The 14704-nt window shown below is 46.4% G+C and overlaps 1 protein-coding gene across 4 annotated transcripts in view; it reads left to right on the top strand.

The window, feature by feature from the left end:
- The first annotated feature begins 1910 nt into the window (after positions 1-1910).
- The window catches only part of ATXN1 (ataxin 1), a 348023-nt gene continuing 335229 nt past the window's right edge, over positions 1911-14704 (top strand). The window contains exon 1 of one of the 4 annotated variants that reach the window (XM_082731829.1): positions 1911-2482. The gene's annotated coding sequence lies outside the window, so the exon portion shown is untranslated. Of the gene's footprint in view, positions 2483-5329; positions 5508-14704 lie in introns of those variants that run through there. The other 3 variants (XM_082731826.1, XM_082731828.1, XM_082731827.1) reach the window with 3 other exon arrangements.

Raw genomic sequence — 14704 nt, 5'->3', positions numbered from 1 at the left:
AGTTCTTTATTTTCATCTTTGTTTTATACTTCCTTTTAAATGGATCACTGTTTTTTCCCCACATACTGTGCAGTACTAGTCTTGTTATTTTTTATTTCTTTAGAGAGAGAGTGTGAATGGAGCTGGGACAGAGGGAGAGAGGGAGGGAGAGAGAGAATCCTAAATGGGCTCCACATGAGGCTTGATCTCTCAACCCTAAGACCATGACTTGAGCCAAAATCAAGAGTTGGAGGTTCAACCCACTGAGCCACCCACGCACCCCTACTAGTCTCTGTTTTGATTATTGACTTTATACCCAATTATAATTATTTTATTAAGACTTTTCAGTTTTGTCTAATTTGGTTCTACTTGCCATTTATTTTTTCCCTTTCCTTCCTTCCTTTAGATAGGTTGAATTTTCTTTGGGTAGTTTAAAAGAACACATCTTATATCATTCTTACAGTGCTTACCTTTATCTTAACCTAAACTTAGCTTGTCTAAGACTTATCAGTGACTTCATTGTTCCCCAAATCACTCCCCACCTCATAACCATGAGACCTCTCCTGTATCAGACCCCTGTTTTCCCCAGTTTTCCCCCTCCTGAATTTCTCCTAAGAGTTTCCCTGGATACTGGTGTTAGTGAATGGGCGTAACTTTGAGATGCGTATCAGTCTGCAGCCTGTGCAACTGCCCCATCTTGTTTGGAACCAGAAGTGACTTGATCTTTTAGAAAGTTCTTGCTTCTGACAAAATGGAGGGTAGAATTGATTGGGGTGACACTGGAGGCAGAGATACCCCTAGGGGTCTGTTGCAGTAGTGCAGGAGAGTTTAGGATGGTGGCAGTTCAACAGAAGGACTGGGGAACATTGGTGATCTTGGTGTGTTTGTACTTGAGGAGTGTGGGAGATAGAGAAATTGATGAAGCTAAGCACGGTGGTAAATACATTACATTTCTCTACTTTTTTGTATTCTATTGTATTCTTTTTCGTGTTCTGTTTTCTTCCAAATTCCAGTTATCCTGTTTCTCATGAGATTAAACGAGGAAAAGCATGTGAAGTACATGACATATCCTGGTCTAGAAATGATTGTTTAAAAAAGTGAATGCTGATTTCCACCTTTCTGCCTCACACGACTCTATGAATGGGTGTAGGAAGGCTTCAGGTGAGCCAGGAGGAGGAAGTGGCTTTTGTTGTTTGTGTTGTTTCTGCACTGGAGAGCAGTGGATAATGTAATTATTTTATTTTGTTCTTTGTCACTTTAAATTTGAATTGCCGATGGGACATTGAGGTAGCAGATGCTTGGATATATCAATCTAGAGCTGATAGGAGACAGGGACTTGAGAATAGTTAGTAAAACTATAGGAGGTCTTCCAGCAGGGCACGACAGAGTGAGAAAGAGAAGAGAGCCTTGAGAAAACATTTATGGGTTGGATTTGGAAGAAGATCCACCAGAGAAAATGAGGAGACCTGGATTCTTGTCCCAGTTCTGACACTGACTGGTTTTCTTAACCTTTGGAGAAACAATCCTTTCAGGGGCTTCTCTTTCTTTCTTTCTTCTTCTTCTTCTTTTTTTTTTTTTTTTTTAAGATTTATTTACTTATTTGGCAGAGAGAGAAATTACAAGCAGGCAGAGAGAAGGGGGGAAGTAGGCTCCCCGCTGAGCAGAAAGCCTGATGCAGGGCTCGATCCCAGGACCCTGAGATCATGACCTGAGGCTTTAAGCCACTGAGCCACCCAGGTGCCCTGGGGGGCTTCCCTTTCTTTTGAGCTTCTCTCTCTCTTCACCCCCCCCTTTCCTCCTTCCCTCCCTCCCTTCATTCTAAATTAATTTAACAAATGTTTCATGGACACCTGCACAGGATACAGAACCACAGAGAAGGGGTATGTAAATCGGACTAACTGGGGGGGAAAGGGGAGTCAGAGGAGGCTTTCAGAATACATGTCCTTCAAACTAAGCGTTTGGGAAGGAGGAGTAGTTTAGACAAGCATGTGCAAAGAGAGACCAAAAAAACGTTGCAGAGTGGTGTACGGGCAGACAGAAGAGGCGAGCGCGGGTCTGGGAGGCAGGCCTGGCAGCCCCGGAGAGGTTCAAGGCTAGATCAGGAAGGGGCATTGTGTGCTGAACCCGGAAACCTGGCTTTTATCCAGAATGTCAAGCCAACCCCAAACCTACTGAGGGCCCTGAGGCGGGGATGTGAGAAGGCAGGTGTGTGTTTTAGAGACCTCGTTTTTTTAGTGTTGGGCATGTGGCATGAAAAGGGACCAGGTGGTTGGCAGGGAGACCAGAGAGGGAACAGTTACAGGTGACAGAGGAATGTTTATTTAACCACCGTGGAGCACCTGCTCCCTGCTAATCACTGGTCTGTGTGCTGCGGATCCCGCATGGGCCAGGACACGCAGGCCCCTCCTTTTCAGGGAGCTGGGAGTGATCCTGGAAGTGACAGACGGGGCAAGAGCCCACAGAGAAGAGGAAGGTGAACGAGGCAGGATCTAAGGACTTGAAGGTGCGTGAGAGGGCGGGGTTTCTGCTTTGGACCAGCGGGTGGACAGCAACACCACTCGTGGCAATGGGGGGCCTGGCAGAAGAACTAAGGAGGGCCTCCCGGTGGAGGTGTCCTCAGCTAAACAGCTCTAGACCTCAGAAGGGGCCTCTGCAGCTTATTTCTCTGCTAAATCAAAGAATGGAACTAGATGTTCAACTTGATTATATTCGATTCCATGACTGCGTCTCAGTGTCCGCCTCTGATGGTGGCTTCGCTGAGGACCAGACTTCCTTCTGCATCTCCCCAGAGCCTCCTATGGGGCTGGCCGGTACGGTAGGGTTACTCGGGGTTTGAGGTGGACCTGGAACCCAGGGCTGTTGATTTCATTACTCTCCACGGGTCCTTGCTTTCCTCTGACCCCGCCAGTCACCTCCTTGCCTTTGGCTTGCTGTGTAAACTGCCGCGGGCCATTCTCCCATATTCCTATCCCCAGCTCCACGAGCTTTTAGGATGGCTTGGGTCCACTCTGTGCATTCACAGAGAAGAGGCCTGGTGGCAGGTGGCGAGGTTTCCAAAGCAGTAGTAGGGCTAAGATTAGATCTCTTAATTCACTGGTCCCTCTGGCACTGCGTTCCCTCCCCTCCCTTGGTTCACACTGGGGTCCTCAGAGAGTGAGCTCTCAGGCAGGTATTTGTGCAGAAGTCTGGAAATGATTAGGTCTGTGTGTGTGGCTCGGAGACCTTGCGTCAAGATTGCCAGGATGCATCAGGTTCCTTTAGCTCCGACGGAGGGAGACGGTGTCCTTGAGGCCACGCTTGGACTCCGGCAGCCGTGGGCCTGCAGGTCCCTGTGTGGGTGCCCTCCGTAGGCTCCGTGTCAGGAATCATTTCACCCCAGGTGGGGACTCACACTGCTCTGCGCCTTCAAAGCAAAAGTAAAAAGTGCAGAAATGACCCGACTGAGTGTGAGAAGCACTTCTCGCTGGTAAGAGTTTCAAGTGCGGGAGAAAGAGACGTGTTGAAAGAACATTGACTTTCATCAGCTTTGAGCATCTGCTTTTTATTCTTTAAAAGGAAGCAACACCTCAAATGACAGCAGTCCCTCGGCAAGCAGGCACTTGAGATTTTGATCTGGGCAGATTCTTCGAGGGAGTGCCTCGCACGGAGCTCTTAGGAGTGATTTGTCGAATGACAGCTTTTGTGGGGAAGGGGACAGGGCAGCAAAGACAGGGAAGGAACGCCTCTGCGAAACAGCAAATGAGCCATTTCTCTCCTGCCTGGGTGCTAGTGGAAACTGTTCTCAGCAGACCCCGGAGACCAAATTAAAATAGATAGGAAACAATAGCTAAACACCATGTTTTTAAAAAAAAAAAAAAAAAATTAAAATTTATTTATTTATTTTTTTATTTTTAATGCGGTGCCTGCTTCCAGAGCCATCCTGCAGCGTGGGTCCCATCATCATTCCCCCTCTTTTATGTAGATTTTATTATTTTTACTGTGCCTGAAATGCCCAGCATAAAACTTGCCCATTAAGCATTTTTAATGTGGGGTTCCGTGACATGAAGTCCGTTCACAGTCATGTAGGTCACGGCTATCCTACAGCGGCAGTTTTTTTTTTATTTTAGGGGCAAGTTTCCCAAACGAGGCATCTTGGGAAGTGGGGAAGGGTCACCCCTAACTCCACAGCCCAGCATTGCTGCTGTTCTAATGAACACGGTGGTCTCCTACGTCTTTCCACTTATCCATATGGTTTTGTGCAGACCTGCAGCCGTGTTCAGGGAGGTGATATGTGAATTTCAGAGCTGTAAGGGAAGTTAAGGACAGTTCCCTCCATTACCCCCTTTTTCAGATTAAGAGATGGATAGCTCAGAGGGACAGTGGCTTGTGTCGCTGGATGGTGGCGGAGCTGGGTCCAGAGTTCAGGTGCTCCACTGCCTGAGACCAGTGCCCTGGGCTGGTCTGTCTTTAGTTTCAAAATGTGTTATAAAAAATTTATCGGTGGTTTATTTTTAGGATAATCTTTCTCTCTCTCTCTCCCTCCTTCTTTGTGTGGTTTCTATGTCTGGATTTTTTAAAATGCCGTTTTCAAACAGGAATTTGTTTTATTTTTTTAATTTTTTAAAAGATTTTTATTTATTTATTTGACAGACAGAGATCACAAGTAGGCAGAGAGGCAGGCAGAGAGAGGAGGAAGCAGGCTCCCTGCTGAGCAGAGAGCCTGATGCAGGGGCTCCATCCCAGGACCCTGAGATCATGACCTGAGCAGAAGGCAGAGGCTTAACCCACTGAGCCACCCAGGTGGCCCCAGGAATTTGTTTTAAAGATTTTATTTATTTATTTGACTGACAGATCACAAGTAGGCAGAGAGGCAGGCAGAGAGAGAGAGGGAAGCAGACTCCCTGCTGAGCAGTGAGCCCTGATGCTGGGCTTGATCCCAGGACTCAGGGATCATGAGGATTTTGTTTTAAAGAAGAAAATCACAACATTGTTGTTTATTACTCGTGACCTCGATGCAGCCAACATTCAGGGCTGTCTTGCCTGTGTTCAGATATGACTCTACCCAGGATCTTCCTGCCTCCCCGCAACCCCCCTTTTGTTTTGCTGATTGTAGTAAAACCAAAGTTTAAAGGTGATTGTTGTTTTCTCAGATTGGGGTTTTAGACTGTTGCTTTTCCTTCTTCAGAGCTCTTTCCCACTTTGGAAAATTGGGTGAAAACCTAGGGAAAGCAGAGCCTGCCCCTTAAGAACGGAATGTCTGCTTTTCCCACTTCACACCTTCAGGGCTGATCTGCCCCTTAGATCTCCCCTGCAGCCCCTCCAGGCCGGCAGCACTCACCTCCTCCTCCTGCTGGCCCTGGCCGTCTGTGGGAGGCGGTTAGGAAGCCAGAGGAGGAGGAGGACCGGGGAGCTGGGGTATATTGTTGGGCTCAGCCATGGCAACCACAACAGTAAAAGGAACAGGAGTAGCCTTGTGCGGCTTTGCAAATGGCCACGGTTCAGCCCTTATCTTGGGACTCCCACTCTGCCTCAGACAACCCGATCTCCCGGTAAGGTTAAACTTGGCCCGGCCCTCCCCTCCGGCCCTCCGTGATCAGCTTGGAATGGCCCTGGGGTAGGGGAGGGAGTGGGGGAGGGAGAGAGTCCAGAACCCAGTGAGACGTGCACCCCACAGAAACTGGGAGCTCCTTCTTTTCCAGGACTGAGCACCTAACTTCAAAGAGCCTGCCCAACCTAACCAGTGAGGCTGGCAGGAAGGGGCAGCCCCGGGAAAGTCGCAGAAGACCCCAGAATTGGTCCATAGGGAAGCTGGGACGCATGAACCGCCTGGCACATGCGTTTTCCTTAAAACTGTAATTGAAGAAGACAGAGGAAGCTCCCCTTGCTTCATAATCGCCTTTTTTTCCGGGGCGGCAGCGGTGGGGGTGGGGAGAGGCACTTAGAATAGCATTTCTTTTCATTCAGCAAACAGATCATTTTCGGTGTCATTCCGTTTATTTTGAGTAGTGTTTCATCCTGAGCAGATGAAGAATTTTATTTTTTTAAACTCTGGACCGTGTTGCTTCCTACCCGGGGAAACTTGCTTTTTTTCTTTTTTTAAATGCTGATGAACCAAGTCTATGTGGTCAAGTCCTGAACTTGGAGTATGTTTCTCTTCCAAGAGGGCAAAAGCGTTGATTCTTCTTCAGAATCTTGTGAGTCTGACATTTCACTTGGGGAAGTCTAAGGAAGTCGGTGAGGGCTCCCATTAAGGAAATAAGCGTCTCTTTTTGCTCCTAATCACCTTTTAGTATCTGTCGTGCTGGCTGGGCACCGTGTGGTCTGGCTGGGCTCCCTCCCTGGAAGTCACATCCTGCTTGAGAACCCTCTTTACAACCACCCACGTTTGTGGGTCTCCGGGTTCCACGGTGAGGAGCCAAGGGGGTGAAACCACCAGTAAACCAAGGGGTCGGCGCTCCCCGAAGCCTACTCACAATGTGCCTCTGGATTCAGGGAGATCTGCCTGTGGGGCTTTTGCACCCTCACTCACTCCTCACCTACAGGGCTCTGCTGTGCCCTTTTATTTTCACTTTTGTCATTTGAGTAGTAACGGTTGGGGAAGTAGTTACTCAATTTGTAAAACGTTGGGTGGTGAGGTCACAGATTCTGAGAGGAGCCTGCACTTTGTGCTGTTTCAGTAGGGACCACAGCAAGATTTTTGCTTATATATTTCGGGGCTGTTTTTGTTGCTCTTTTAAATGCAGTATAGGGGGGCCTGGGTGGCTCAGGGGGGTAAGCCTCTGCCTTTGGCTCGGGTCATGATCTCAGGGTCCTGGGATTGAGCCCCACATTGGGGTCTTTGCTCCGTGGAGAGCCTGCTTCCTCCTTTCTCTCTGCCTACCTCTCTGCCTACTTGTGATCTCTGTCAAATAAATAAAATAGGGGCACCTGGGTGGCTCAGTGGGTTAAAGCCTCTGCCTTCGGCTCAGGTCATGATTTCAGGGTCCTGGGTCCTGGGATCGAGCCCCACATCAGGCTCTCTGCTCAGCGGGGAGCCTGCTTCCCCCCCCCACCCCCCCACTCCCGCCTGCCTCTCTGCCTACTTAGGATCTCTCTCTCTCTGTGTCAAATAAATAAACAAAATCTTTTAAAAAAATAAATGCAGTATAACGGGGAAAAATAGAAAAGTTGCTTTCTGTCCCCAAGCTGCTGAACCCTTGAACACAATAGATCAGCAAATACAGATGAACTTCCACAGACAAATAATATTTCTTGTCTAGCGGTGAACTGAACATTGCACAAAAGAAAACAAAAACAAGGGGATTTTTTTTTTCGTGGAAGTAAAGATCAGGTATTAATTTCTGGACAGACCTTGTGTTGCACAAGTGAAATTAAAAACCATTTTTTTTCCCCTCTCTTGGTTATATTTTCTTGGCGTGGTTGAGCTTTTCTGCCTTCAAAAAATTTTGCTTAGTTGAAAAAGAGAGCAGTATTGAACATTGTATTTCATTTTATTGAATTGGAAGGACAATCATAAAATCAGAATTTTAGAGCTGATGAAAGGGTCTTTAATCTAACCAAATGTTCTAATGTTACAGAGAAATCTGAGGTGTGGTAAGGTTAAAGGACCAGCCCTGCAAACACATGGCTCATTTGTATGAGGGCTGAGGCTGAAAACACAGCTGTCCAGAGACTCCTAGCTCGGTGTTTTTTTCTTCTTTGGGCATAGCTTTTTAGCTTCAGTTAGAATCTTTTTCTCTTACTGGGATTATTTTTTAAGTGGCTTGGTTTTGAAAATGTGTGATTTCAATGTCATTGTATTCATTTCAAGAAGAAGAAGAACAACAAAACTTTACTCAGAGCACCTGGGTGGCTCAGTGGGTTAAGTGTCTGCCTTCGGCTCAGGTTGTGATCCCGGGGTCCCAGGATTGAGCCCCACATCAGGCTCCCTGCTCAGTGGGGAACCTGCTTCTCCCTCTCTGCCTGCCGTTCCCCCTGCTTGTACTCTCTTTCCGGATAAATAAATAAATAAATAAAATCTTAAAAAAAACAACAACAAAAAACCTTCCTCAATGAAATCACATTAGCATACAGCATGGAAAGTGTAAGTACTTAGACCACTCAGACTTTAATGATTATCAGTGTGCCCGAGCTATCTAGAAGTTTTAATCCTCTTTGTACAAAGGTTTATTTGTTTAGCCTGGAGCCGGAAGCATCACCCCCTAGGTCTGGGGGAGGGGGGGGGCAGAGTGGAAGAAGTGGGGAGGGGTGGGGCCCGTGGGCTGCTCAGACACATTCTTGTTCCCGTGTCCTTCCTGGGTTACTCAAGAGATAGACCAGTGCAGCCCTTCTTCAGGGCAAGTCATGAATGACTAAGTGATGTGTTTAGATTTGAAGTTTCCAGGTGTTGTTCAAATAAATAAGGAACATAGTCTGTTTGCACTGCAGGTGAAAAGGTAATCATTCCGAGTGGACGTGGTTGCCACCCCCCCCACCCCCATCCTGTTACCGGCTATGACATTATCTCTCGCTGTACCGTGGGCAGAGATGATTGGAGTGGGCAAACACCCTGTCCTGGGGTTCCTAGCCATAGGAAAGCACCGAGGGGGACACGTGTCTCCAGCGTGGGCAGGAAGGGGCTACCTTCTGTATCCTTGGGCAGAGCACCCCAGGGCCCCGTGGGTCTCCTACCCCTCCCAGCTGGAGCTCAGGAGGGCTGTGGCTTTTGATTGGGGAGAACAGTACCGCCTCAAAGGACTTGATTATTTGTTTGTCCTTAGGTGTTGTGAAGGCTCATTTTCTTGTTGTTTCATCCCCATTTGGCTTTGTGAGCAGCGTATTAGAAAGTCAGAAGGCAGAAATGTTTGGTCCCTTTGGAAAGGCAGGTTGGTCATTTACTCACTATGGGCACTCTATTTAGGAAACTTTATACTGCATTTTACAATAATTTTTTTCCTGAAAATGCTGAGATGGTGGTTCCCCCCCCTTCTATGTGAATAAATTGAAAACATTCGAGGATTAAGCCTAGTGAGAGTTTTGCCTCTTTTATGAGAAATTTGGGGACTTGGGGACAACTAGAGGGGGACAATAACATAGAAAAAAGAATTTTTAAAAATGAAAAAAATTAGACTTAGCTCTTCAGAGACCACGAAAAATTTTTTAAAAAATTTAAGCGCAAAGAAACAAGGAAAGAATGGAATAGATGCTATTAAACAGCCATATTCTAAGTAGCTTTGCAATAACTGGGATCTGAAGGGAACGCAAGGCCGGGAGAGGTTTTAGGGACGTCTGGGGCGGGGGGCAGGGATTACAGCAGTTTGGTGACATCCTTGTACTTGGAATAATTTTGTCCCTCATACTTGATAATACATTAATAGTATGCCAAGGAATTTTCCTGATTTGTAATCTAAAGTGAAATCACCTCACACATACGCAGTCTGTGAAATCCTGTTAAAATAGAATGTGTGGGTAGGTGCCTCCCTGTCCTGTCTCCCTCCCCGCCCCAATGGGCGTCTCCACTTTAATATGGTGGCGTGGGTGGTACTCAGGTGTCCTGTGTAGTGTCTTAGAGAGGAGTCAGGGAGCCTTGCCAGAATTTTCCTTAAAATTCCTTCTGACAGAAGTATCCTATATGTAGCAAAGATGTTTAAGAGAGGGAAGAGTTGGGGCGCCTGGTGGCTCAGTGGGTTAAAGCCTCTGCCTTTGACTCAGGTCATGATCTTAGCGTCCTGGGTTCGAGCCCCGCATCAGGCTCTCTGCTCAGCAGGGAGCCTGCTTCCCTCTCTCTCTCTCTGCCTGCCTCTCTGCCTCCTTGTGCTCTCTGTCTGTCAAATGAATAAATATTTTTAAAAAAAGTTAAAAAAAAAGAGAAGGAAGAGTTGAGAAAGTATTGGATGAAAAATGCCCCCCGTCTTCTCCTCTCTTAGCTTTCAGGGTCAACACTACCTTTCCCTTGAACATGAGAAGGGGAGAAAACCCTTTTCCCACTATTCCTGTGACAAGAGATTTCAAAACTCTCTCGGCTCACCTAAAGTAGGGGGTTGTATGACCTCTGGCCAGTAGATCAGAAAGTAAATTTCTTTGATTCAAATATTCCTCCCCATAAAAGAATGCAACACTGTAATTCTTTCGAGTTCCTTAATGATTAGTCACTTTTGTTCCCTCATGTTTCCCTAGTAAAGATTTAAATATTTAATTTTGTGTACTCCTGGAATTAACTGCTTTCAGATCGTATATTTTAGTCAGTATATTGAAAGGCATCAAGTTGCTGACATTGTTAAGAGGAAGGAAAGAAAAAGAAAAAACAAACAAACCCACCTCCACATTTTCAGGAAGAAATCATTGTAAGATGTGGTATAAAGTTTCCAAAATAGAGTGTAAGAGAGTGAACAATAATTTATCCTTTTTCTTGGAGATTTATTGTCATTTCTCTGAAACGATTACTGATAACAGTACAGTTACGATGCCCCAGAAGCTTGTAATTCTTCTAGATGTCTGGCCTCTGCCTGATCTGTTGTCAACTTAAGGGAAACCAGATAACCAAGCTTATAAAAATTACTAACCTGAACTGTGTACCTTAATTCGAACCCCTTTCTTTCCCCATCTGCCAGCTGGGTCCAAGGCAGTCACGGCCACATTCTGGGTGCCTGAGGCCAAGGCGGTAGGGGACGACTGTGCCAGGTTTCATGGGCTGTATGTGTGTGTGTGTATAGAAGGCAAGGGCTGCCAATGGGCATGACGTTTTTTATTGAGTATCAGCCCAAATGGGTACTGAATAAAATAATAAAAATAAATAGGGTTCCTTCTCTGCTTCAGCCAGTTACGATTCTAGATGAATCCGTAAGAAGACGTCTGTGGAGGACTTCAGCGTTGACTCCAACAACGCAGAACGGGGAGGCCTGTTCGGTGTAGACCAGGAGGGTCGGGAGCAATGTCAGTGCCACGCGGCTTGTCCCACGTGCCTGGCCGGCGATGTCGGGGGACTTGGGTGGAAATTCCTGGGATCCCTGTGACTTAGAGAAAAGTCCATGCCCGTGCACGCTCCCTTCTGCTCCGTCATCCCAGAGGGGTCGGCCGGAAGAGCAGGAGTTTGTTGGTTCTGCCACGTCTGCTTCATGTCAGCTTCTTCCAGCTGAGGGGGGAGGGCCTGGCCGTTTTTCTGTGTACACCAAAATCCCCAAATCCTTACCCGACTCATAATGGGGGGAGGAAGACAGAGTGATGAATGATGCTGTGTGTGTGTGTGTGTGTGTGTGTGTAACATTCTTCCCCCCAAGGTAGCAGCAGTGATCTATAAAGGGGTTCTTTTCTGGAAAGAATATAAACCTGACCTTTGGAACTCAAAATATTTTTTTAAGACTTTATTTATTTATTTTTATTTGTCAGATTGAGAGAGAGAGAGAGCATAAGCAGGAGGAGCAGAGAGAGAGAGAGAGGGAGAAGCAGGCTCCTTGCTGACCAGGGAGCCCAGCACAGGGCTCGATCCCAGGACCCCAGGATCGTAACCTGAGCTGGAGGCAGACGCTTAACTGACTGTGCCACCCAGGCATCCCCAGAATATTTTTTTCATGAAAGCAGTGTGTGCTCTAGCTGGGTCCCATGAAAGCCCACCAAGTCCCCTGAGGTCTTTAGGACCATGCCCATTGTAGTCTTAGGGACCGTGACTGCTAAAGGCCCTTCAGCGGATTTGGCCCATGGTTAGGAAGAACAGCCACTGGCTTATAGCATGACAGGGAAAAATGTCAGTAGAAACAGGTCATTGTCTCCCTGGTAAGATGAGTGACGCTAGCAAAGGGCCAGATGGGAAGTGAAACCACTTACTAAAGTGGTTCCCGAGGCCCCAAATAAATGTGAACTAAGAACAGGAGGGAAGTTTAAGGTAAGGAGAGTTAAGAGTTCTTCCACTGGAGGAAGAACATTCTCACCTCAAGAACAAGCTGATTGATGAGGTACAGAGATTGACATCACCTAAGATTTGCAGACAGCAGTGGGAGGCCCTTCTTGGGAAGAATTCTACGGAAGGGAGCCATATATTGAATGGAGAATAATAATATACGACTCGTCCTTTTTCTTCTCACACTGAAATATGATTTTATTTATTTATTTGACAGAGAGACACACAGCGAGAGAGGGAACATAAGCAGGGGGAGGGGGAGAGGGAGAAGCAGGCTTCCCGTGGAGCAGAGAGCCCGATGCGGGGCTCGATCCTAGGACCCTGGGATCATGACTTGAGCCGAAGGCAGACACTTAAAGACTGAGCCCCCCAGGCACCCCTTGTTCGAGTGTTTAAATTCATTGTTAGAAAAATGAAACCCGTATTCAACACATTTAGGAGTCTTACATAGTTTAAATTTTTATGATTTCAAGACTTTGACATTAATATTTCTGCACCTTAGTGGTCCTTAAGGATTATGCAGGGCAAGGTTCTTCTGACTTTTATAATTAGCGTGCTGCATTTCCAGCTTTTCCTTCCCCAAGGTGGGTTGTGTTTTCCAGTAAACTCTGATAAAGGCTGATTGGAGGTGGAACGGCTAGGACAGGCTTCTGTTGAGCAGGGAGAACCTGTGACTTTCTGTCTGTGCTTTTCCGAGGTCACCAGTTTTCAAAGAACTTGAGTATAATTAAATACACTTTATAATAAACTAGGCTGAATATAATTTAATCTTTCCCTGAAGGTACTCCGGAGTCTTGGAGTGCTCTGGGGTCATGGTGAACATCAATTACCTTCTCACGGTGGGTGTGCAGAAGGAGGCAGATAATAGAGTTCCATCTGATTGAGTCCTGGCTGACCGGACATGTTCTGTTATCACAGGGAGTTCAGTTCGAGACTTTGGAACTGCTGCTTCCTGTGAAATTCGCAGGCAGGAGTGAATGTGATAAAGATGATCTCTCTGGTTTTGAGAGGTTGAAGGATGATAATCATTTCTGTAGACATTGTGGTACAGATAAAACACTCTTAAGTGTCTAAAACTCTCTCCTATAACTTGTCCATTATTCGATTCTTCTTCTTCTTCTTCTTCTTCTTCTTTTTTTTTAAAGACATTTATTTAATAGAGAGAGAGAACCCGTAAGAATGGGGAAAGGCAGAGGGAGGGACGGATCCTCAAGCAGACCCCCCCATGGAGTGTGGAGCCTTGACGCAGGGCTCGATCTCACGACCCTGAGATCATGACCTGAGCTGAAACCAAGAGTTGGACGCTTAACCCACTGAGCCACCCGGGCGCCCCCATTATTTGATTCTTATGACAGTCCTAGGAATGAAGCCTGGCAGCTGGCATCCCATTTGGACAGACGCAGGTGGACCTCACCAAGTTGAAGTGACTTGGCGAAGATCATATAGTGTGTAAATGGCTGAGGCCACTTGACTCCAGAATCCAGTGTTTTTATTAACATTCCAAGGGTACTAGACATTTGCATGTCGTAATATTTTTGACTGCTTACTGTGTTCTCTGTGATGTGTTTATCAGCTCATTCAATCTTCATGAAAGCCCTGTGAGTAGGTAGATCTTGGTTCGGTGGATACTATTATGATTGTGATGTTTAGAGGTGAGGACCTGAGGCACACAGAGAGGTTAGGGCATGCAGCTGGGGAGTGGCGGGGCTGAAATCTGAACACAGGAGCTTGGGCTGCGTGGTCTAGGCTCTCCCCTTCATGCCTTCCTGCTACTCAGTGTTCAGACACACCAGTGTGAGGAAAATCAAGATGTGTCTATGGGCACCTTCCTATCTGGAAAGACCTCTGCCTGGTCGTTGGGTCCGGAATCATTCTGACAGACGTTTTGAGCCCAGGTCGGCCATTCTGAGATACTTAGCCCTGAGGCCCAGTTTCTTCATCTCTACAACAAAGATGCAGAACACCTGATTTCTTTGTAAGAATGAGACGAGGTTTGTGTGACGCGCCGAACACAGTGCTTGTCCCATAGCCTTTATCTGTAAAAATTGTTTCGATGATCGTTTAGTCACAACGGCCAAAGCCAGATCAAAACTTTCCAAAGGAGCCATCGTATTTGTATCCGCTTGTATGAATGTGTATGTGTTAGTGGAGGTGTATTGTCTTTCTTGAGTCTTGAAAACAGGCAAAGCTGATAATTAGGTTTATTAATACCATTATACCCTGCTGCCCTTGTCTCGGTGTTTCACTTTGTATCCTTAGAGAGCTAGCAAGCTGTCCAAGAACCTGACGTAATCGTCCGAATTCTTTGTCCTGTAGTCTCTCTGTGACTGTGATGAAGTAGATGTTCGAGCACAAAGAATGATGTTGATGTTCGTGGTTGCCAACAATTCCATAAACTCTGTAGAGCTCATTAGCAAGTACACAACGGCCCCGCACCACCTAGAGCTGCCATTTGCCTATCATTGCAACCACCTTTGCTTGGCTTTTATCTGTGTGTTCAAGGTACCTTCTCAGTAGCTGTTTGCTGTCCTTTACCAGGCTTTCTGGGCAGTGTGCTTTAGTGGGAGGAATCCTATTGGGATAACTGTGGTACCTACTTAATAGATAGAACTGGAGGTAACGGCGTAGGAGGAGATTTGGACTTTTAATATACCTCATTTTGCTTTTTTATTTCTTATTTTTAAAAAAAATTTTTTTAAAGATTTTTTATTTTATTTATTTATTTATTTTTGTAAAGATTTTATTTATTTATTTGACAGACAGAGATCACAAGTAGGCAGAGAGGCAGGCAGAGAGAGAAGAGGAAGCAGGCTCCCCGCTGAGCGGAGAGAGATCCCAGGACCCTGGGATCATGACCTGATCTGAAGGCAGAGG

Source organism: Mustela nivalis (genome assembly GCF_964662115.1).
Source record: "Mustela nivalis genome assembly, chromosome: 5".
In the NCBI taxonomy this organism is placed as follows: domain Eukaryota; kingdom Metazoa; phylum Chordata; class Mammalia; order Carnivora; family Mustelidae; genus Mustela; species Mustela nivalis.
The sequence above is the reverse complement of the archived record's forward strand: the minus strand, read 5'-3'. Positions and strand labels throughout refer to the sequence as shown.